Raw genomic sequence first — 24,649 nt, forward strand, 5'->3', positions numbered from 1 at the left:
AGGGCCACTGTTCAGGTTGCCTGGGTAGGCAGAGCCAGAGGCTGTGTTCAGCAACTGGGCAGGGCTGCTGGCTTGGCAGCCTGCCTAGGCAGTATAGGCCATAGGATGTACTCCATGGTTGCTGAGTGTGAATAATACTTCAATAAACATGCATGTGTAGGTATTTCTTCAAGATACAGATTTCAAGTGCTCAAAATATATATCCAGGAGTAGAACTGCTGGATCACTCCAGCAATTTAATTTTTTCAGGAACTACCAGACTATTTTCCATGACTGTACATTCCTACTAACAGTATGTAAGGGTTCTCTTTTCTCTACAGCTTTGCCAACATTTTGATAATAGTCATCCTAACAGGTGTGAGGTGACCTCTCTACCTTGTTGTGATTTTGTTTTGCATTTCCCAGATGATTAGTGATGTTGAGCATCTTTACCTGTACCTATTGGCCATTTATAAGTCTTTTTGGAAAAATGTCTATCTAGGTCCTTTGCTCATTTTTAAATTGGATTATTTGCTTTTCTGACATTGAATTGTGTGAGTTCTTTATATACTTGGGATATCAACCCCTTGTCATATATATAGTTTGTGAATATTTTCTCCCACTTGGCAAACTGCCTTTTCAGTTAACTGATTGTGTCCTTTACTGTGAAGAAGCTCTTCAGTTTGATAAAGTTCCATTTGTTTATTTTAGCTTTTTTTGATTGTGCTTTTGGTGTCTTATCCAAGAAATCATTGCCAAGACCAATGTCAAGTATCTTTTTCCCTATGTTTCATTCTTCAGTTTTATAGTTTCATGTCTTACATTTGAGTCTTTAATTCATTTTGAGTTAATTTTTGTGAGTGCTGTAAGATAGGGGTCCAGTTTCATTCTTTTGCATGTGGATATCCAGTTTGTCAGTATCATTTATTAAAGGGAGTATTGTTTACCCGCTGTGTGTTCTGGACACTTGCCAAAAATTAGTTGACTGCAATGTGTGGGTTTATGTTTGGACTCTTTATTCTGTTTCCACTGTTCTATGTGCCTGTTTTTATGCCAATACAATACTGTTTTACTACTGTGGCTTTGTAATATAGTTTGAAATCAGGACCATGATGCCTCCAGCTTTGTTCTTCTTTCTCTGGATTGCTTTGGCTATTTGGTTTTTTCTTTCTTTCTTTTTTTTTTTTTTTACAGTTTCATATAAATTTTAGGACAGTTTGTCTATTTATGTGAAAAACGCCACTGGAATTTTGGAATGGATTGCACTGACTCTGCAAACTGCTTTGGGTTTTATGGGCATTTTCATAATATTGATTCTTCCAATCCAGGAACACAAGATATCTTTCCTTTTATTTGTGTCTTTTTCAGTCACTTTCATCAATATCTTACAGTTTCCAGCATACAGGTCTTTCACTACCTTAATTAAATTTATTACTAAATATTTTGTTGTTTTTAATGTTACTGTAAATGGGACTGCTTTCTTAATTTCTCTTTCAGACAGTTAGTTCATTGTTAGTGTACAGAAACATATTAGGATTGACTCAAATGATCATGAAGACTGAGAAGCCCCAATTCTGCAATTGGCAAGCTAGAGGAGACCCAGGAGAGTCTGGGTATAGCTCCAGTCTGAGTCTGAAGGCCTGAGAACCAGGACCAATACGGTAAATTCCAGTCCGAGTCAAAAAGGAAAGAGATGATGAATGTCCCAGCACAAAGTCACTTGGGTAGAGAGAACTAATTCTCTCTTACTCAGCCTACTTGTTCTATCTAGGCCTTTAGTGAATTGGTTGAGACCCACCCACGTGGGGCAGGGCAATCTGCTTTATTCAGCCTGATTCAAATATTAATTTCACCCAGAAATACCCACAAAGACATATTCAGAATAACATTTGAGCAAATTCTGGGTACTTCATAACCCAGTCAAGATGACACATGAAATTAACCATCATAGTACTTCTCTCTTCAATCTTGAAATCGAGTTCAACTTTAATGAAATTTATGCTTAATGATAAAAAACTTAAAAGCAAGATGCCCATATTCCAAATGTATGTCAAAAATAATGTTAAGCAAAACATTCTACGTGGCAAATCTGGAAATGAAATGCAATAGCAAATCAAGGAAAAAGTATTAGTATTATATCTAATAAGGGAATAGTATGTCTGCATACAAGACAGGTAATCTTAAATCAATAGCTTATCAATTAGCAACTAATTAGAAGCCACATTTAAAAAAAGGGTAATTGCAAGAGGTGGATGTAGCTCAGTGGTAGAGCACATGAATAGCATGTGTGAGGTCCTGGGTTCAAGCCCCAGCACCTCCATGAAAAAAAATGATAATTTCCACAAAACAACCCCCAAACACTAAACTTATCAGACTAACTTAACAGAAAATGCATGGACCTTAATGTTACTAAAAGATATTTAAGGAGATTATTTAATAAAGATATACCATATTCTTGAATGAGGAATTCTTACCACAAACCTAATAAAATCTGCTACCTAAAATCTGTTAGAAAAAATAAACAAAGAAAAGCTATGAAATTTTAAGAGTAAGGGAACAGTTTTCCTAAAAGATATCAAACATAGTATAAAGCTACATATGGCTCAATGTTGATTTCAATCCCTTTTGTCTTGTCTTCTAACCTACAGGGGCTATAAAAACAAAACAAGCAAGCAAACAAAAAACAAAACTCTTAAGACTGTCTTGTAATTTCTTAGACTTCTTGCACCTAAAAATGACCCTGCAGCATAAATATTGCCTCTTCCTTTTTTCCTTTCTTCATGCAAATGAGTATGTAGTGGCTGGAGTTGCATAAGTTTGATGAAGCAAGAAAAAGGAAGATTTCTGAGTTCCTGACAGTATCTTGAGCAGCTGAATCATCCCTGGGCTACCAACCCCTTGACTTTTTACTGAGTGAATAAAATAAATAATGTCTTCCTTGTAGTAGGGAGTTTTATGACAGTTGAATACCATCCAAACTGACGTATTACAACATTAAAGTTGTCTACTACTGATACAAGGAAAGACATAGATCTATTGGGCAGAAACAAAATCCAGAAAATCCAAAAACATACCTTGCTATATATATTAGGTTATTTAACCTAATATAATAACAAGCAAAGCATCATCTATCACTCAAAGGGGGATGAATTGTATACATGATTTCCTTTAAGTCATTAAAGGAATAATATAGAGCTTTATATAACATAGGTTAAAACAGAGCTTTATACAACGTACATTAAGTTTCAGCTGGATCAAAGGGATACACATAAAATATAAAACTATAACAAAAATACATTTTTTAAACAAACACAATATACATTATTTTTTAAATCTGATCTCAAGCCAGAGAAAGAACTTCCCAAGTACGAATTATTGAAAACAATCCTAACAAAAAATGATTTATTTGACTTCTTGAACACATGGACATAAGTTTAAAAGTCAAATAGGAGAGTGGAAAAATATTTGCCTCAAATGTGATAAGCAAATGCTACCTTCCTTAATATATAAGGAAAAATGAATAGAGGACACTTCCAGGACAATTCACAGAAGGAGAAATGCAAATGACCAATAAGCAAAAAAGCATGTTCAATTTTACTAATAATCAAAGACATCAGAGATAAAACAAAATAATGAGGTGCTTTGGGTTTAGCTTATCAAAAAAATGCCATAAAAATAATCAGAAATAGGAATCAAAATTTATGTACATCTGATTGCCACCTCAGTTGAGTTATTTTTATTGGAGTAGTACAGCAGTGTATTTTAACATAAATTTGAATTGCAAATTATTGCTTTTAATGCCTTAAAATTATTCTAGGTGCATACTTCAAACAAAAATTATTCTGTATGCAGAAGACTGCCTGCCATGCACTTGGTTGGTCATGCAATAAGCAGTGGCATTAAAGTCTACAGAAAATGATACTGGTCTTAAAATTTTCAAAGCTAGAAGAGATGGCATGACCAATTCAAGCGCTGTGAAGTACTTTTACTCAGGCCTAAATATCTATGTGTCAAAAGCTCTGGCCAAGGACCAAGAGACATTATGTATTCTAGTTAAGGAAAAACCTGGACTAACTTTTACTGAATAGGAAATGCAGAAACTTTTTAAAAAAATACTTCTTAAAATTATATTTTCAGTTCTATAAGGGATGAAGAAGTAATGACCACAGGCACGGATTATGAAAAGCAGCTTGTCACTCTGTTGCCAGTGACAGCTGCTGATGGCTCAGAGTTAACTTAGAACAATATTTAGATTAAATAAAATAGAAGGCTTAGAAGAATGCATTATGAATTATATATATATTTTAATCTGTTTTTAACTAGTAAAAAAATGTGTACAGTTTTCTTTTCCCAGTAAAAATGTTATAATATTAATAATGTGTCTTAAAAGCAAAAGCTTCCAAATGAAGGAAATAAGATACACACCCAGAGATAGGTTCCTAGGAGGACATACAATAGAATGTTAATTATAGTTATTTCTGGGCTACAGGATAATAACCACTTCATGTTTTCTTTTTCTACTTTCTTCTCTTTCTCTCTCAATTTTCCCTTTTATAAAATTGGGGTAAAGAAAAACATTTTTTAAGTGATTGAAATCATCTACAAACCACTTAACTCAGTCTGAGTAGAGAAAAATTCCCAACTGACCTGTAATTTTTTTTTTTTTTACCATCTTTATACGTCAAGGCTGAGTCTTTATTTCTGATTTCTGTTTGTTGGTTTATAAATGGTAACTTTATAAATGGCAACTCAGATCAGTTGTTTTATGTAATTTCTATAAATACTCCTTTATTGTAATTTTCTTCTGTTGGCATTAATCTCCAATGTGCTCTAAAATATTATTTCTACTTTACCCAAACTTCTTTTTTTTTAAATTTTTTATTGATTTATAATCAATTTACAATGTTGTGTCAAATTCCAGTGTAGAGCACAATTTTTCAGTTATACCTGAACATATATATATTCATTGTTACATTTTTTTTCCTCTGTGAGCTACCATAAGATATTGCGTATATTTCCCTGTGCTATACAGTATAATCTTGTTTATCTATTCTACAATTTTGAAATCCCGTCTATGCCTTCCCACCCTCCGCCCTCTTGGCAACCACAAGTTAAGCCAGAAAGAGAAAGAAAAATACCACATGAGATCGCTCATATGTGGAATCTAAAAAAAAAAAAAAAACCACCAAACTTCTTTTTATCTTCTTTATCACAGTTCCACTTGTCAGTTTCTCCAGGAGGATTTCCCTCATTAGTGTCATCCCTTTTGGAATTTACTTCTCCCTTCTCCATTGATACCAATGGAGATAAAGACACAGCTATAGACACAGAGGTATGGAGATAGAGCGTGTCACCTTGTACCACTGGCGCAGAATGGTGACCTGAAACAGACTGCCAGATATCTCTCTAGAAAAGATGGGTTTGTTCACGATCAGCAGAGAACTGCAATTTGGGGTCTACAACCATGGTAAGCCACATGCAAGTCCCCACACAGCCAGGGAAGAAGAACGCTTTCACAGAGGGGAAAAGGCAGTTGGGTGGGCTAAAGTAGACATGAATCTATGGCTTTTCATTGGCTGAGTCCATACCAGAGAAGAAGAGGCGTCTTTCTTCCTGTTGGGCACTGAGACTGCTGCAGGGTATGACAGCTCCCTCTTCTGGTCCCTCAAGCCTATCTAACTGAGGGTTCTGTTTATTAATTTTTCTGTGTGTATACATATATTTATTGAAGTATAGTCTGTTTACTAATTTTTTAAAGGTAGTATAGTCCCCATAGAAATGTAGGTAATTCTCATTACCTACCTAAGTGGGTCTGAGTCTCATTTAACAGGTTTGGGGGAGGGGGTGGCTGGGCATCAGTAGTTTTTAAAGGACCACCTGTGATTCTACTGTATCCACAGCTGAGAACAACTGAACTGATTAACCTCTAACAAAGTAGCCTCCATAATCTACAGCAATCCTTTTCACATTTTAGTGTACACAGAAATCCCCAGAGATGTTGCTAAAATGCAGATTCTGATTCAGTCAGGCTGGGGCCAAGCCTCAGATTCTCCATCTCTAACAATCTTCCAGGTGATGCTGATGATACTGCTGCACACATCACGCTTCAAAAGGATGCAGACCACACTACAGAAATGGAATTGTATGAGACAGGATGAAATGGCCTTTAAAAGATCTTGGCAATGTGGAAATTATTCCAAAATGTGGACATTATTTATTCATGTCAAATACTACTGGACTATAGCTCATTTAGTCACTGGTTGGGTCATTCAAAAATACTGACTGAGAGCCTACCTTGTGCTAGATGCTGTGCCAACTCATGTCTAATATGATTATCTGGAAGATCTTCTAAGTGTTTACCATTTAGAGCATACTGATAATGCGCTTTAAAAGTCAAATCATGAATGATGACAGGCATAGATTTGCCTCCTCTTACTTGTCTTAGACTTTTTTGGTTGGCAGGACCAAAGGCTCTTCACACGTTTTGTTTGTTTGTTTGTTTGATTTGTTTGGTTTTTGACATACTAGCTTCTAAGAGAGTTTAATGTAAGAATTGATAAGGGATGTTTCATGTTAATCCAATTACAGAATGATCTGTGTTGGTCTCAACCTATCAATAACCAAGGTTGTGTCTGGACCTGCCCTTGTGATTCTTATTATGACTGCAAGATGCCCTCTGTAATAACCATGAAGAAACTCTGAGAAGCAACTAAAAAAGCTTATTACTTTCAAGTCCTGGAAATTACGAGACACACCTGGGGCCTCATAGCAAGGTTCTGGGTTGAGAAGGAGAAAGAAAGCGAGCGAGAGCTACAGCGCACGAGCAACCACATGCCCAGGGTTCTGGTTTACTGGGGTGGAGGGTGGGGGCCTAGGATACTGTGGGCTCACTCTTTATTGGTGAATGTAAAACATAAGAGCAAAAAATTGACATATGGTCAGAGAAAAGAAGAGGCCCAATGGTCAGTAACTGACCGAGATTGACAAAGGAGCCTCAGGGTCTCCAGCTCCCTGGGCAGCAGGGTGTCAGCCAGGGCAGCCATCTCTGAAGCGGGTGCCTCAGTAACCAAAGCCCAAGTCAGGCACCTGCATTACAGGAAAGGGAACGCTCAGCTGTCAGGACTGAGCTCTACAAAGGACTTAGCAGGTCTACAGAGTCCAGCACTAACACTGATGTACTTCAGCTCCACCCTTCGGCTTTCCAATTACGGACTTCCCTCCTTGTATCTTAGTTCAGTTTTCTTAGAGAAGAACGTGGTTGACCCCACTTTCTTTTTGAGCCAGGCTGCACATGTCCAAGGTGCTGGTCAGCCCGTGGACAGGCTCCCTTTAGGTCAGATGTCTACCTCTTCCAACAGTGAATTGGTCATAATCCCAGACAGTAAAGCCAAGTTGCTCATTCAACGGGTCCATGAGTGGGAGCAGAGAAAGGTGGTGAGGTCACCAAAATATCCGTAAAATTTAAAAATTGTGTATTTTCACAAAGATGAGTTGCTTCAACTTTTAGCTAGACATAATGAAAAAAGCAGAAATACTAAGGTTTTATTTATAATTATACTTATACAAAAATGTGACACCTCAAAAGGATTTGATTTCTCAAAAGATTTTTTTCAAGAACTCTGGAACTAAGTGACTGCCCCAAAACTTTGGGAATTTCAAAGTTCCTATTATTTGTGGTAATTTTATCTAATTTATTCCAAAGCTTTGGGTGAAAACTAAATAATTTAATGAGACAAAATACCTAATCAGAAAGTCTTCAACACACAAACCTGCTTAAATACAACAAATTCTGTAAGTCTTATTCTTAATTGAGAACTTCTTCTAGATTCAATTTTGACATATGATACAAGTGAGGAACAACTTAAAGTCCTCTCATTAAGAGGAAGACATTTAGCAAGGACTCATACTCAAAGCACTTTCAGAAGAAATCAATGAAAGTTTAAATTCAATTCAGAAGCCCTTCTAACTTGAGATGACTTACTTCTTAGCCAAAAGGACCATATAACAGATCTTGAAGTAAAGAACTTGGAAAAAGTCAGGGACAAGGAAAACAAAGAGAGACTTACATGGAAATGTGAAATGTGAAAAGATGTGTGGTTAGAACCACAGGATAGTAAAATCTCAGTTCGGAAGGGATCTATTTTCTGGATTTTCTCTATGACATCTTAGCCAAAAGTTCACATAGCTTTTTCTTAAGGACCTTGAGAGTAGAGGAAAGTCACTTTGGCAGAAGAGTACAGACTGCCTTAGAAAGTGGAAAGACCAGAAGCCTGGAGGCAAGTTAAGAGCTGAAAGAGTTAAAGGTAGTGATCCAGGTATCTGGCAGGCCAGGAGCTGGACACTGAAAATGGAAAGGAAGGAGGAGGAGCAATGTAGATGTTAGAAAGTGAGAAACAACTGAGTCTGTCAACCGACTGCAGCTATAGGTCCCAGAGAACAGCTGATTCCGAATTTATAACGTGAATGCTTGAGAGGCAGACACAGCATTACTGTGGCTATTTCTAGAGGGAGAAGCAATGAGGTATTTTTGAACACTGAAACAAAAATTTTGACTGATTTATTCTTCCTCTGGTCAGTGAAATTTTTGGTGATTTTTCTGCCATTTCTGAACATACAATGTTATATCTTCCAACCCTGCAAGTAACTACTTTAATGTTCTCCATTTCTAAAAATAAGGACTTTTGAGTCATACCTTTGTTTACAGAAGAAAACTTTATTTTGTGTAAGTGTAATAAATGGATTTTTCCCATTAAAATGTGGCTACTTCTAGGGGAAAGATTAACATACAAGTCTCAGACTTACAGAAAAATTACTCTTGGAAGAAATCTTAGAGGACATCTAGTTAAATACTCCCCCCAAGGCACACATTACTTCTTTATCATCCCTGACTGATTAATTTACAGTCACCTCTATTTGAATGCTTCTGGTGAGGCATATCTAACTCCATTCCAACATTGCATAGATGGGTAGCCGTAAACTCTTAAATGTTTTTCTTATTCTCAGTGGCTTTCTCTGAAACAACAGAGCATAAATCTCTTCTCACTTCTATGTAATTATCTATTAAACATGTAGGAGAATTATATTCCTTTTGAGGCTTTTCCAGGCTAAGTATTCCCAAATGTTTCAGAATCTAAGTATTCCCAAATGTTTCAGAATTCCTTGATTGAAATGATTTCCTGTCCCCATTACTAACCTGATGACTTTCTTCTGGACATACTTCTGTTTTTTAATGTCCGTCAAAAAACCGCTACAAGAATGTTGTGATCAGTCCAGAGAACAAAGTCCAGTAAACAACCTTTCATTAACTAATAGGCATTTGTTGATGAAAGGAACATGAAATTAACTTTTCATCACCTATATCACATTATATGGTTTAATTTGAACAGCATGAGAGGCTCCTCATCCCCTAACTTGGGCTTTCAGTGGATCTGTACTTTAATCACTAAAGATTTTTATTCCTTCAATAAATAAAGATTTTTATTCACTCATGTTGAAGTTTTAAATTATTTTCGAGACGTTTCTAGAGCCCTACAGTAAAACATAAGTCACTTAGTGTAGGTAATACCTTAAACTTTTTTTCTACTGATGCTCTATTCAGAATGATTTTACAATCACTAAGAAAAAAGGAAAACTGGGTATAAAATAGTTAATGAAATGAGAGGTATCAATAATATCATTCCCATGATCTTTTGTTCTAGTTCTGTAAAACATGTCATAGGCATTTTGATAAGGACTGCATTATAACTGTAGATTGCTTTGGGTAGCATGGACATTTTAACAATATCCATTCTTCCAATCCAAGAACACGGGATATCTTTCAATTTCTTTGCATCATTTTCATATTCCGTCATCAATGTTTCATAGTTTTCAGAGTATAGGTCTTTTACCTCCTTGGTTAAGTTTATTCCTGGGTATTTTATTCTTTTTGATGTGATTGTAAGTGGGACCTTAAGTGTTCTTTCTGATAGTTATTAGTGTATAGAAAAACCAGTGGTTACCAGTGGGAAGAGGAAAGAGGGGAGGGGCGAGATAAGGGGTATGGGATTAAGAGACACAAACTATTATGTATAAAATAAATAAGCAACAAGGATATATTGTACAGCACAGGGAAATATAGCCATTATTTTGGAATAACTTTTAATGGAGTATAATTTATAAAAACATTGAATCATGTTGTGCACCTAAAACATATCATATGGTAAATTAATACACTTCAATTTAAGAAAATAATGCAATTCCCATGAAGACACAAGTAGGGATTTGGGAAGATACCAAAGAACAAACTTTGCCTACTACAAAACTTTCCTGGCTCTCAATATGTTATATTTACTGACACTTAGTGTTTGCACTTGTAAGTTACTTTCTATCTCAAATACCTAAAACTACAAAGGGTCTAAAAATGGCTGGAAAGAGCAGAATATAGTGAAAACTATAATCTTTGGTTTCACATCTGGGATATAGACCTATATCCACTACCATTCCCCTCCCCCCACCCCATTTATCCTCTCTTTACATTCAAGGTTGAGTTCTTGCATACAGCATATAGTTGGATTTTGCTGCTATCCCATCTGACAACTTTTGCCTTTTAAGAAAGCTTAGACTAAAGCTATCAGAAGGAAATACAATGTGAGCCACGTATGTACTTTGAAGTCGTTTAGGATTCATGTTTAAAAAGTAAAAAGAAAGAGGAGAAATTAATTTTAAGTATATTTTATTTAATCCAATATATACAAAATATTGTTTCCATAATTAATCAGTATAAAATCAATTAATTAGCTATTTAACATTCTCTTTTTGTACTAAGTCCTTGCAATCCAGTAATTCATACAACCCATATGTCAATGCCCAGTAACCACATGTTCGTAGTGGCTTCCATATTGGATAGCACAGGTTTAAACAATTTAATTTAATGATCATTTTGTTAGGCTTATCTATTATCTTGCTAGCTGGCTTTTCTAAATTTATTTTTGTTCCTTTGTCCTTTTTTTGCTGACTTACATTTTATCGTTGAATGTTAGCTTTTATTAATGATTTCATTTTACCTCTACTATTGGCTTATTAGTAATACATTGTATATCACATTAACAAAATAGAGGGGGAAAAATCCATACTATTATCTTAATTAAGAAAAAGCATTTGGCCAAATTCAATATCCCTTCATGATAAAAATACTAAACAAACAAACAAACAAAAAACTAGGAATAAAAGAAAGCCACCTTAGCGTAATAAAGGCTATATATGAAAAAGCGACAGTGAACATCACAGTCACTGATGAAAGACTGAAGGCTTTTTCTCTACAATTAGAAACAAGGCAAGGAAGCCCTCTTTAACCACACTATTCAATGTATTAGTGGAAGTTCTAGCAAGAGCAAGTAGACAAGAAAATAAATAAAAAGCGTCCAAACTGGAAAGGAAGAATTAAATTGATCTCTTTGGCAGATACGATCTTACATGTAGAAAACCCTAAAGATTCCACAAAAAGTGTTTAAATTAATAAATGAATTTAGAAAAGTACCAGGATACAAAATCAACACAAAAAATCAGTTGCATTTCAATTAAAAAAGTCAGTTGCATTTCTATACACTAACAATGGACAATGTGAAAAAGAAATCACAAAAACAGTCTCAATCACAACAGCATCAAAAAGAATACAATACTCAGTAATAACCACAGAGGTAAAAGACTTGTACAGTGAAAGCTACCAAACATTGAAATGAATGCCAAAAGAAATGAAAGAAGACATAAATAAATGGAAACATCCCATGTTTATAGATCAGAAGAATTAATACTGTTAAAATGTCTGTACTACCCAAACTGATCTACAGATTCAATGCAATCTCTATCAAAATCCCAATGGCGTTTTTTGGAGAAACAAAAAAAAAGAATCATAAAATTCATATGGGACCTCAAGGAACTCAAAACAGACAAAACAACCTTGCATGCAGTCAAATGACCTTTGACAAGGGTGCCAAGACCGTCCAATGGGGAAAGGACAGTCTTTTCAACAAACGGTGCTGGGACAGCTGGGTATTTACGAACAAAAGAATGAAGCTGGGCCCTTGCCTAAAACCAAATAAAAAATTAATTCAAAATAAATCAAAACCTAAAGGTAAGGCCCAAAACAATAAACATCTTAGAAGAAAACACAGGACAAAACCTTTACCACAAAAGATTTGGCAATGATTTCCTGGATACGACACTACAGGCACAGGAAACAAAAGAAAACAGACAAATTGGACTTTATGAATATTAAAAAATTGTGCATCAAAATATACTATCAACAGATTAAAAAGGCAACTCAGAATGGGAGAAAATATTTTAAAATCATATATTTGATCAAAAGGATTAATATCTGGAATATATAGAGGACTTCTAAAACCCAATAATAACAAAAAATCTGACTCAAAAATGGACAGGAACTTGAATAGATATTTCTTCAAAGAAGATTATACAAGTGGCCAATAAGTACATGAAAAGATGCTCAATATCACTTATAACTAGGGAAATGCAAATCACAACTACAATGAGATACCACTTCACATCTATTAGGATGGCTACTATAAAAAAAAAAAACAACCCTGAAAAAAATGTGTTCATGAGGATGTGGAGAAATTGGAAACTTTGTACACTGTTGGTAAAAATATGAAATGGTACAGTTGCTGTCTAAAACAGTGTGGTGGTTCCTCAAAAAATCAAAAATAGAATAAGCATATGATCTAGCAATTCCACTTTTGGGTACCTAGCCAACAGAAGCGAAAGCAGGATCTCAAAGAGGTATTTGTACATTCACGTTCATAGCAGAATTATTCACTACAGCTAAAATGTGAGAGCAACCCAAGTGTCCATTGATGGATTAATGGATAAGCAAACTGTGGTATATACATACAATTTAATATTATTCTGCATTTAAAAAAAAAGGAAATTCTGCAATATGCTATAACATGGATGAACAAGTCGATTATACTAACTACTATACATAAAATAGATAAACAACAAGTTCATACTGTATAGCATAGGGAACTATGTTCAATATCTTGTAGTAATATGGTGAAGAAGAATATGAAAATGAATATATGTATGTTTCTATATGACTGAAGTATTGTGCTGTACACATCAGAAATTGGCACATTGTAAAATGACTATACTTCAATAAAATATATTTTTAAAAAAGGACAAGTACTGTTATGACTCCACTTATGTGAGGCATTTAGAGTAGCTAAAATGACAGAGATAGAAAGAAGAAAGGTGGTTGCCAGGGATGGTGGGAGTGAGTTTTAATCGTTCAATGCGTGCTTTGCTTGCAGTTTTGCTTGAAAGAGTTCTGGAGATGGATGCTAGTGATGGTTGCATAACATTATGAATGTATTTAACACCACTGAACTATACATGCGAAAGTGATTAAGATGATAAATTTTATGTTTGTGAATTTTACCACAATAAAAAGTGAAAAAAAGTGCTGTTTTAAGTTACTCAATTTACTGTAATCTGTTAAGCAGCAATAGAAAATAGATACAATTATTACATTTTCTTAGATGAATAAACTACCTAGAGAGTTTAAATAACTTACTCAAGTTTATATGGCTAATTAGTGGCAGGGATGGGGTTTGGACCCAAGCAGTCAGAGGAAGAGTCCAAGAATGTAACCACCAATGGATACGGTTGTCTTTTAAAAAATGAAGGTGGCTGATCTTCAAAGAATTTAAAAAGGCTATTACTTCTCTAATATTTAGGACATGATACTAAACAGATTTTCTTCTGCCTTCAGTATGTTTTGTATCTACTTATTCATGAGGATGGGTTTTTTAAATTTTGTAACATTATATTTTTATTTATTTTGTTTCCATAGGACATTATTCATAATAGGATCCAAGTAGACTGAAAAATTGCATTTGTCTTTTAAAAAAATACTAGCAGTGTAATGAAATAATAGCTGGTCTTAAAGATAAGTGCTCAGACAATATAGAATGAAGTACTTCTAATCACACAAGAAATAAAGTTACTATGGTGTTTACAAATTAAAGAAACTTACACTAAAAGCCTATGATGGATTCTTTTTGCACACAGAAGTACAATTTCCTTAGTTGGCTGTAACATGCAGTTTCAGCTTTATCTTCCACTACTTGTCTTCGTAAGCCCTCTATTCCTGAATACTAGTGGTTTCAAAATGCCTGGTGCTTTTTGTGCCTGAACCTCCACTCACACTGTATCCAAATTAAATCATCTTCCTCTTCATCTTTGCCTCTATAACTTTAACTCATTCTTTAAAATTCTTTAAAGTGGAGCTCAAATTCCACCTTTGTTGGTAAAACATTTCACCATGAAAACCACTGTGTGAAATGGTTTCTCTTTTCCCCATCTCTGTTGATTTTACTGCCTACATGAATTTGTCATTTACTTTGTAGAATTATTAGTATTCAATTGAGTTTCTTATTTATAGAATTTCCAGGTACTGTGAAACTGTAGAGAATACAGTGAATAAGAGACAGAGCCTGCCTTCAAAGAGTTATTTCTCAGCTGATGAACAGCTATTTGACCAAATTTAAAAAGCCTGAGTCAGGCTTTAAAATAGGAAAAGCTTTCATAATTTAATAGGAATAACAAACACTTACCTTAAAAATAAACTTTTAATTTTAAACAAAAATAAACACACTTTCTTACAGAACAGAGAAACAGACCCAAGGCTCTAAAGTGATGCTTGTAAGGCCAGTACTCTCCCTCAGAGTAAACAAAAACGGAAAAGTAAAATATTTGGTACTCAGCCACAAAACCTGAACAGACTATGGCTGAGGCGGAAAATGTCAGATGAGGAAATAAATTATGCTAAGAAAACAAATTCCTTCATTAAAGGTGATAAAAGAGTAAGAAGGAAGATTCATCATCAGAATATCTCAAGTCTCCCTAAATGTATGCAAAGACAGCAACTGGTGTTTTTCTAAAGCTAGTAAGGTCGATTCTCAAGTTCATACAGAAAAGAAATTAAGGAGGCTGTCTCTATCAGATAAAATTAACATATCATAAATACTGTAATTATCTAATATTTAAAAGAGTATGTATGAGCGCATGAACTGAACAGCCCACTGGAAAGGAACAGAAAGCCTAGAAAGCACTATCTTGAATCAATGAAGAGAACACAAACTTCGTGTAACTGGACTTTGCATAACTAATGGCCACCCGGAAAAAACCTAAAATTGACTACATATTAACTACTTACAAAGACAAACTCAAAGTGTCATTGATTTATATGTAAAAAATGAGATTACAGCTTTGGGGAAAATAGATGTACTTTTCCCTATTCCTCCTGCTAAGTGCAACTAAAAACCTTCAACAGTAGATATAAAACCCAATATAAAAAGACTCTGAGAGGTGGAGAGAGGAAGCAGATCAGCTAGGGAACTGGGGGCCAATGGAATGAAACAGAAGGAAATTTCATGAATTTTCTTCTTGCTGCATGTATTTCACACTTGAGAGTTAATGAAGCTGGCAACCCAGAAAAACTAATGAGTGCAGACAAGAAAAATCCCTCCAAATGCCTGCTCTCTCTCACAAAAGGAACGGGACAGGGGTAGCCTAGCAAGACTGAAAACCTTTAAATAATAAATGCTTTACTCCAGCCAAACACCACAGAAAATACTGTGGCCTGACTCCCATTGCCAGTAAAGACAGAGTGAGAAATTCAGACTTCCATCCTTGGCATGCTATAATGAGGTGCCCCCGAGACTCACTGTGGGGTGCTGTCAGAGAAAGCTAAATAGAGAGCTGGGACTTTGAGCCCCATCTGATGGTAATGAAAGCCCCCGCAGCCCCATGATATCAGTGTTAACCACTGCAGGGAGACTAGAATTCCACCTTCATCCGGAAGAAATGAAGCCCCACTTCCCCCCACACAGGGCTAGTGTCACAGGAGGCCTAGGAGAGCATGAGGATTTTACCAGTGCCCATCTTCCTGTGATGCAAATGGAAGCCATGGGGAGCAGGAATGAGGCTAAGAGGGTCAATTTACCAAGAAGATATAATACTTGTAAACATAGACATATCAAACAACAGAGCCCCACAGTATATGAAGCAAACATGGCAAAGTTGAAGGGAAAATAGTTTAAAAGTAATAGTTGGAACTATCCCACTTTCAATAATGCACAGAACTTCTACATAAAAGGTCAGTAAGAAAATGGAAGATGTGAATAACAACTAAATCAACTATAACACCCAGTAACAGCAGAATACACATTCTTCTCAAATTCACAGGCACATATTCTAGGATAGACCATATATTAAGTCACAAAACAAGTCTCAATAAATTTAAAAAGACTGAAATCATACACAGTATCTTTTCCAACCACAATGGAACAAAGCTAGATATCAGTAACAGAAAAAGCCAGGAAATTCACAAATATGTGGAAATTAAACATAACCTTAAACAATCAGTAGGTTAAAGAATGAATCACAAGAGATGTCAGAAAATACTTTGAGATAAATAAAAGCAAAACACAACTTACCAGAATGTACGGGATACGGTGAAGCAGTGCTTCCAGGGAAATTCATAGTTGTAAACACCTGCATTAAAAAGGAAGAAAGATCCCAAGTCAGTAATCTAACTTCACCCCTAAGGAATTAGAAGAAAAGGAAACTAAATACATGACAGCAATAACATTTGCTGGGAGAGGTGTATCACTTTATACAGCCATTCAGGGAAATCTTATCCTCTCTAATAACTACAGTCACTGTCTAAACACTCATGTCACCAACATAAATGCTGATTAAACACTCATATCAGCAACATAAATGCTGATTAAACACTCATATCAGCAACATAAATGCTGATTAAACACTCATGTCACCAACATAAATGCTGATTAAACACTCATGTCACCAACATAAATGCTGATAGTCTTCTATCTTTGTTCTCCCACATAAAAACGCTACCTGGGTGTTGCAGTCAATCTCAATAGGGTTGTCAGTGGTTGGCAAACTTGAAGGAGGCCCTGAGTTAAGACTAGTTTTTACATCTTAAAGAGTTATTAACAACAAACAACAAACAAAAACAAAGAAGTGTATGTGCCAGAGAGTGTATATGGTCTGAGATACCTAAAATATTTACTATTTGGCCTTTTGCAGAACAAGTTTGCCACCCTCCCCCACTCCCCAGCTATGTTATGCTTTGTTAACAACCTTCAAGTCTCAGTGGTTTATAAAAACAAAGGATTACTTTCTTTTCACTTAGGTTATGTCAGTGGTGGGACAGCTATGGTTCAGCTGCTCAATGTTTCTTCTTCATTCTGGGATCCAAGGTGTATCTGACAGAGAGAATCAAGCAAAGTCTGAACTAAATGTTGGCTCGTACTGCTCCTACTTAGATGTGGCACAAATTCCCTGGTTAGAGTAGGTGACATGGCCAAGCCTTATGTTATTATGGCAGGAAAAATACTACTCCCCTCCAAGAAGTGTCACCAGAAGGGGCCTTTACAAGTGGGCCCAACAGAGAGGGGGCACTGAAGAACTGAAAACAACTATACAGCCTATTGCAAAAGATAAATGCAGATAAAGTATTATCAAATCATCACATTTCGTGAGAGAAGGGTAAACGTAGTATATAACTTAGACATCAGTAAGCTAAATATGCATGTTGTAATTCCAGGGTAGCAACTAAACAAATAAAAATAGACAAAAACTTTCAAACCAGTAAATATTTAAATGACAAAAATAAAATATAAAGCAGTTTAGAAAGAGAAAAAGAAACAACAAATATGTAAAATGCACAAAGTAAAATAGAAACTCTAGCTCCAAAATCTCAGTGATGACTTTAAAAGTAAATGTCCTAAACGTCCAAGTTAAAAGATAATCTCCACCAGCGCTATTTCTACTTTGGGGTTATGGGAAAAGCTACAGTTCAATGGACACTGTGTGGCTGTGAGCAATTTATATTATTGACAGTCTGCAGTATTGCTGTTTACTAGTGAAAATAACAGTTAACATTAATCACTTATATCAGACACTATATTAAACATGTATTACCTCATAACAACTCCGTGCGGCTATCATTTCCATTTTATAAGTGAATAAAATGACACTTAGGAGCCTGAGTTCCTTGCGCAGATTCATTCACAGAACCTGAGATGGGTTTGAGCCCAGGCAGTCTGCTCAAGAGCACACATTACTGCCATCGTGCTTTGTTGCTCATGTATCTTCTGTATTCACGGTTCCCAAACAAGGGCGTACAGCAGACTCCCAGGGAGGACTCATTCAGACATCCCTACGGCTCCTGATTCAGCAGGATTGGAGTGGGGCCTGCAAATCTGCATCTCTATCACATTCCCAGGGATGTTGATGCTGCTGGCCTAGGGACTACACTTTGAAAACAGTTGCTCAAAGGATGCTTCTCTCGGGGAATGGGAGTGAGCTCGAGCTCAGATCAGTGGTTGGCCCTTCACCTCCTGAACCAGGCGTCTGTGTAATCATCATAATTATCCCAGACAATCACCTAGATGCAAACCTGGCAGAAACAACCACATTCACTTTCAACCTATGACTGGATGCCAAACAGCTCTTATTTTCTCCTCTCAAACATTACTGATACCTAATAAGGACTTGTTAATACTCCTTAACTGTTTACAGCAGGGGAGCAAACCCTGTTTTTACCATGAACTGTCTTCCTGCCCCCTTTCAGGTTCTTGAAACTCTACTCCCCATCCCGTCTTATTACGGACACACCCTAAAGAACAAGCACGTGGTGGCAGTCAGGTACAGAGGGAAGCTTCCCTGCTTTGTCACTATTCCTTTCCCGTGGAGCCTAGAGCTTCTCCTTCTTCCTCAGTGGCATGGGGACTTCACAGATATCTTAACAGGGGCCTCTGTGTAACTTTGAAACGATTTATTTCAGAGAAGTCAGCAAAAGGCTTTTCTGGTCATGATACTTTTGCTGACTCCGCTGCTCACTCTGAGACCTCATCTCCCCCTCTTAGTTTTTCCTCTCTTCCCTGAGAAATAAATAAGAAATATCACAAGGATTTATTGACCTAAGTTCTGCATGTTGTATCCCTTGCCTCTAGAAATATCAGAGCTGCTTCTTGCTGAGTGCTTCTTAGAGGAGACCATTGGTTTTGTTTCCTGAATACTTTGCTTCTATGAAGAACAGACTGACTACAAAGGGACCACAGTGCTATGCACTTACACTTATGCATTGACAATTTTTGCTCTTAATAATGGTATCTGCTACATATTGCCTGATCAAGCCAGTTAATACATACTGAATATCTGCTATGTGCCAGCATCTGCACTGAGTACTTTCAAGAGTTCTCATATTTCTCATAATTATCGTGTCAGGTAGGTACTAATATTATGTCTATTTTACAGATGAAGAAATCAAGGCTTAGAAAGATTACGTCACCAAGGTCACATAGCTAAACAGCAGAGCAAAGTTTACAGCCCAATGAAAACCTAAATACATTTCACTCCAGCACACTCAGCTGCTTTCCATTTATTTGCTGGCCCAATCACTACCTACACACTGAGTCCAAATCCTGGAGTATCTTAAAACTGCCTTCTCTTTGCATTTCCATTTCACTGCCTTTTCCATTCCTATGTTTAGGGAAGGGACTTCCACATATACAGACAAAGACATAGATGAGGAAAATGATTCAACGTATTATGGCTCTCCCACGACCACCTAAATTTCTATCCTTTCCTTGCCCCTATTCTCTGAAGGTTTCATTTGACAATGACAACAGAATTTCTAGTTTCAGTTTCCTGCTTCAGAATTTCTTCTAGACCCATGGGCCAGTGGCTGCTGACTTTCCACTCTTAGTCTTCTGTCTGACAAGCCTGTTTGCTGCTGCATCTCTATACAGGGAAGAGAGGGAATCCATTCTGACTTTTCAGAAGGGCCTTTAGTTCAAATCCAAGTTGAAGTTACTAGTTTTTCCTTAGCAAAATTACATAGTACTGGGAGGCAGGTATAGGCGGAAGCAGCCTGGGCCTCTCATTTTTGTTATTTGCTCTGCTTCCTGGAGACCCAGTTTCACGTTTTCACAACTTTACCAGGAAAATCAAACATAAGAGGAAAGACAACACCCTAAGAAGAAAAGAACCAGAAGCAAGCAGACAGCTTTCTTTGTGATGGGATTTTACCAAGTTTTCCTAATTATGCATCGTTTCAACTTTTAAAAGCCACCATAGATTGCTATGTTTATCTTCCATGTTTCCACTTCTGACATATGACCCTTATTGGGGTAAAAAATAAGATTTACTTCTTGTTCTTCTGAGTAAACCTCTTCCTGCAACTAACAAAGAGAAGTGAGGAAAAATGGGCTATATTCATGATCAGAACTGAGGAACATACATAAAATAATGCTACTGTTTATATGCTCATAGTCTCCAATTTTTTAACCGTTTATCAAAGTATAACACACAGAGAAAAATGCCCAAAATATAAACCTGCGCTTTAGTGAGAAACCACAAAGGAAAAACCTGTGTACTCACCAAGAGCTGGAACACAGCCAATTATCCTTATGTTCTTCCCATTCACCTCCTCTCCTTCCCAAAGACAATCACTACTCTAACCTCTGCTGATGTAATTTAGCTTTGCTTGGTTTTGATCTTTATACAGATTGACTCTTACAATATGCATTCTTCTGTCTCTGACTTCTTCCACTCAATAGTATATTTGTGAGATATATCCATATTGTTACGCTTTTCAGTAATTTATTCATTTTCACTACAGTATAGTATTTTGTTGATGCGTATGCACACTTCGTTTATCCAGTCTGACACTGAATGATATTAGTTAGGGTTGCTTCCTGTTTTAAGACTCACACTAGTAACACTTCTGTGAACATGGTACACATGTTCCTGGTGTACATGTGTGCATGTTACTACAGGAAATATATAAAGAGTGGACTTGCTGAGTTACAGAGAATCTATGCATACAGCTCTATTAAGTAATCTCAAACTGTTTTCCAAAATGGCCACACCAATTTACATCCCCAGTAGATAAATTTTCCCCTTTAAAATTATGAAGTATTATTTATGTTTAAGATAAAACAATATTTTCATGCTGATGGCAGGATTCATCTTGATGAGAGAACAGTGTTAAGCACCTTGATGGCTTTCTCCACTGTGGAAGAGGAAAGTCGTCTGGATAGGTTAGGGGAAAAAATAGTGGCGAGGGGAGTGTGGGATTTTAAAGTTCCAGGAGGCGAGGAACAACATGCTGATGGAAGACAAAGGACTGAGGATGGGGTCACCCAGCAGGAAACCCCGAGCTGGGAATGGTGAGAATGCTGTGAATGGCTTAGAGGTGTGTAAGACTGAGAGTCAATTTCAAATTGTCTCCTATGCTTGGTGACATTATCATCCTGTCTTCTCTCTATAAACTTTTAAATAAAATATCTCTACACAAAACTGTCTCATGTAAGTAGTAGTATTTGTAAGGAAAAGGGAGGGGAAACTATGCTTGTTTATATCAGCATAAAATGAAAAGCAAGTATCAATCACAAGAGGGGAAACACAAATGAAAGAAAATTCTGCAGAAACAAGAAATAAGAATAACGTATGACTTAGAGAAACATAATCTTTAGAATCCCTGAAAACATTGGTGGTAATGTTCTGTTTCCCATCATCTGTGGGACAAACGTCAATCTATTTTTATATAAAAGTTGAAGGGAAGGTGATTCTGTAAGGCTGGAGGATATGGGGACATCCATATAACTGGTACCTGGGCCTTCCTTACAAATTCAAGCTGTCTTTATTTTGCAGAAAGGTCTTTATAGAATGCCGTACATATAGAATTGATTAGAAATTAATTCTTTGTAGAACATGAAGTTTCAAAACTAACAGGCTCATTGACTAAAAGACATGATGTATTAGATATGGGCATCAGTCAGCAGGTATTCTATATTTTCTCTGTTCTCAGCATCATACCTGTGCTGTGAGAGACATAAAAGACATGCCAGAAACAGTTTCCGCTGTTCGGAAGATAAGAAATGACAAAGTCACATGAAGCAATAAGAGGACTGGGTGCTTAGGCTTGGGCTGGAAAGGTAATAGGAGTTTAGAGAAAGGAAAGATAGGATGAGATGCAAACATCCAGAAAGCTTGCACCCTGAGGAAGATCTAGGCCTGGAGCGGGGTGAGAGGAAGATGTGGTCTTTCAGGTTGAGAAAACAGCACACATACAAACACAGATGCAGGAATTCAATACGGCAAGGAGCACTGTGTGTACCATAAAATGAATGAGTTGACCTGAGCAGAAGATTCTTCCTTCCCAAGGGGGGAGTCCTGAGATATTGCCTGTGGGGGCAGGAAAAATAATGGAGAAGCCTGAAAGATGAGACTGGTGACACTGTACATTATTTAACCACATGAAGGAAATTAATAAATGGAGTTTTAGAAATAGTAGCCTGACAGTAGGCTGTAGGATGGCCATGTAATAAGAAACTGAATGAAGGAAACAGGGGCCCAAATCAGGCATTAAGCAACATACGACCAGACCAAGATTGTGGGATCAAGGTGTAGTCCAAGGAGCTTGAAAGATTTTTCCACATTTTTAACCCAGCTCTATTTAGCATTAAACCCTTAGAAGCCTTCCCCAGATAAAACCACACCATTTAATAGAGATGGTGCTATCTCTATCAGTCTAGACTCAAAATACACTTTAAACTACCTTCAGTTTGACAGAAATCTTCATCCAACTAGATAATAAAACTCATGCTCATGCATTCTTATAAGCTTGAGAAGCCAACCAATTCCCTACGGGGCTTAGGCACTGCAGACCTTCCATCCGAAAGGTGAAGATTAAAATCTGTGATATTTTATTTTTGTGATTTCCACAGCCACAGAGTACATGAGATGAGGACAACACACGACGTCAGGTGCCCTGATGCAAACTGGCTCTGTGGTGGCAGGGCTGGTGGCAGCCGTTGTGGGTTTGCAGGGGTATTTAAAGTCTGATGAATGAACACAAAGCGCCTCACTGGTATCATCTAAGTGACTGTGACATAATTTATGCTCCAATTATGAAACTCCAATAAAGCCAATAAATCCAGGCCAATGGCAAGGAAATCCCAGATGCTAGGCCATTCTGCACACTAAGTACAAAGGCCTCAGTGAATTTACGATCTCTCTGTCTCTGACTCCTTTCTCCCACTTCGGAGATTAGTTTCTCTCTTTAATTCTATCCTGCAATATATGCAGGCTAAAACTGCCTCACAACCTTATCCATCATTAATCCTTAGATTAATTTCAGCATTTGAAAATGCTAAGATGCCAAAACTTAAAAAAAATACGACTTTGCTGTCTGTTTTACTAATCACTGGCATCTTTGTCTCCAGAGATAAGTGCAACATTAATCAGAAATTCAAGGAAGCATTTTCCATGTTGATTTAAGTGGGTTTCTGGGGTCACTCACAAAAAGTATGAAGCATTCACTCATTATTCTGCATACACTAAGTTGCCAAAAGGTTATTTTTCATTTTACGATTTCTCATTTTATGATCTTATAATTCAAGTTACAGTTTTAGTCCTTAATCAAAGTAGGATTAAGAAACACAGTAGCTTCTAACTTACAGGAAAAATTGGCTTTACTTAAAGGAAATTATTTCATAAATTCAATTAGCACTAAGGAAAAGGCAGGAAAAAAGAAAAATTTTAAATGTATTCAGCACACCAAAGTCTCATAGAACAAATACTTAACGAATGAGTGAAAGAAAACAACTCATGGAGATAACAGCTACAGACTTACATGTCTTAACGCTGAGCAAAGCTAAACCTCAGGATGCGTTTTTTCTCTTCAGTTATCAAACCTAGAACCTGGATATCACTGTCTGATGAATTACCAAAATCAGTAGTGTATCAAATAGGTATAGCTGTTGGAATAAAGGTAATTATTTTAGTGCAAGTATGTTTTTTACATTAAATATAAACAGTTATGACTACTTACTGGCAGGGTTTCTGTCTCATTTCTAATGAAGAGTACAGAGGGAGGATTGCCTATCTCTAGACATCAATTTAATTAAAAGTTAATGGGAATAGTTTCAGGTTCTGCTCAAAAGAAACAGAATGAATTTTCTTGTCATCCAGTTTCAGTTCCAGCACTACCTTTCTCAGGAGTCTCACTGAGTCCCTCATCAGGATGGTGCTCTATTCTGTCTCACCGCCCATGAAGCCAAGCAGCTCGGAGGTCGGCCGTGAATCAGTGAATAGCACCTCACCATGTGGTTTTTGGCACGACACTGAGACCAAGCTTCTGCAGTCTTAGAACTATTGCCTCAAATCAATAGGGATTTCAGAGCACTGCTGATCAGAGATGTTTCCACATATCTGTGTCCTGACGACGCCTAACTAGATGAGAGATAGCTAGTGCTGAATGATGTTTATGGGTGAAGAGGTCAGTGCAGGTTTTGATCTTCGTTTATTTTTCTCCCTACACATAGGAGGAAAGGACTGTAAATATGTGATTACAATAATTTGATGCTTAAAAAAAATCAATGGTTGAAATGATGACAGGTAAAATTATCTATTGTGTAAACCCTCTCTACCAAAGCCATTTCTGGTCACAGTGAAGGACTGCCAGAAGTTTTGAGGGACTTTCAGTCTCTGTCAAAAGCCCAAGTGACACAGTTAGTTCTTCCTCTGTGTAATTTAAATCTTAACTGATTTGCCTACCTATGGGGAAAAAGAA

At 36.6% G+C, this 24,649-nt stretch overlaps 1 long non-coding RNA gene across 1 annotated transcript in view; it reads right to left on the reverse strand.

Moving 5' to 3' along the window:
* Window positions 1-24,649, reverse strand: part of LOC140701087 (uncharacterized) — a 109,029-nt gene that overhangs the window by 22,235 nt on the left and 62,145 nt on the right. The window contains exon 3 of the long non-coding RNA XR_012079912.1: window positions 16,473-16,530. This is a non-coding gene — a long non-coding RNA (uncharacterized lncRNA). The remainder of the gene's footprint in view (window positions 1-16,472; window positions 16,531-24,649) is intronic.

Source organism: Vicugna pacos, chromosome 14, assembly GCF_048564905.1.
Source record: "Vicugna pacos chromosome 14, VicPac4, whole genome shotgun sequence".
Lineage (NCBI taxonomy): Eukaryota > Metazoa > Chordata > Mammalia > Artiodactyla > Camelidae > Vicugna > Vicugna pacos.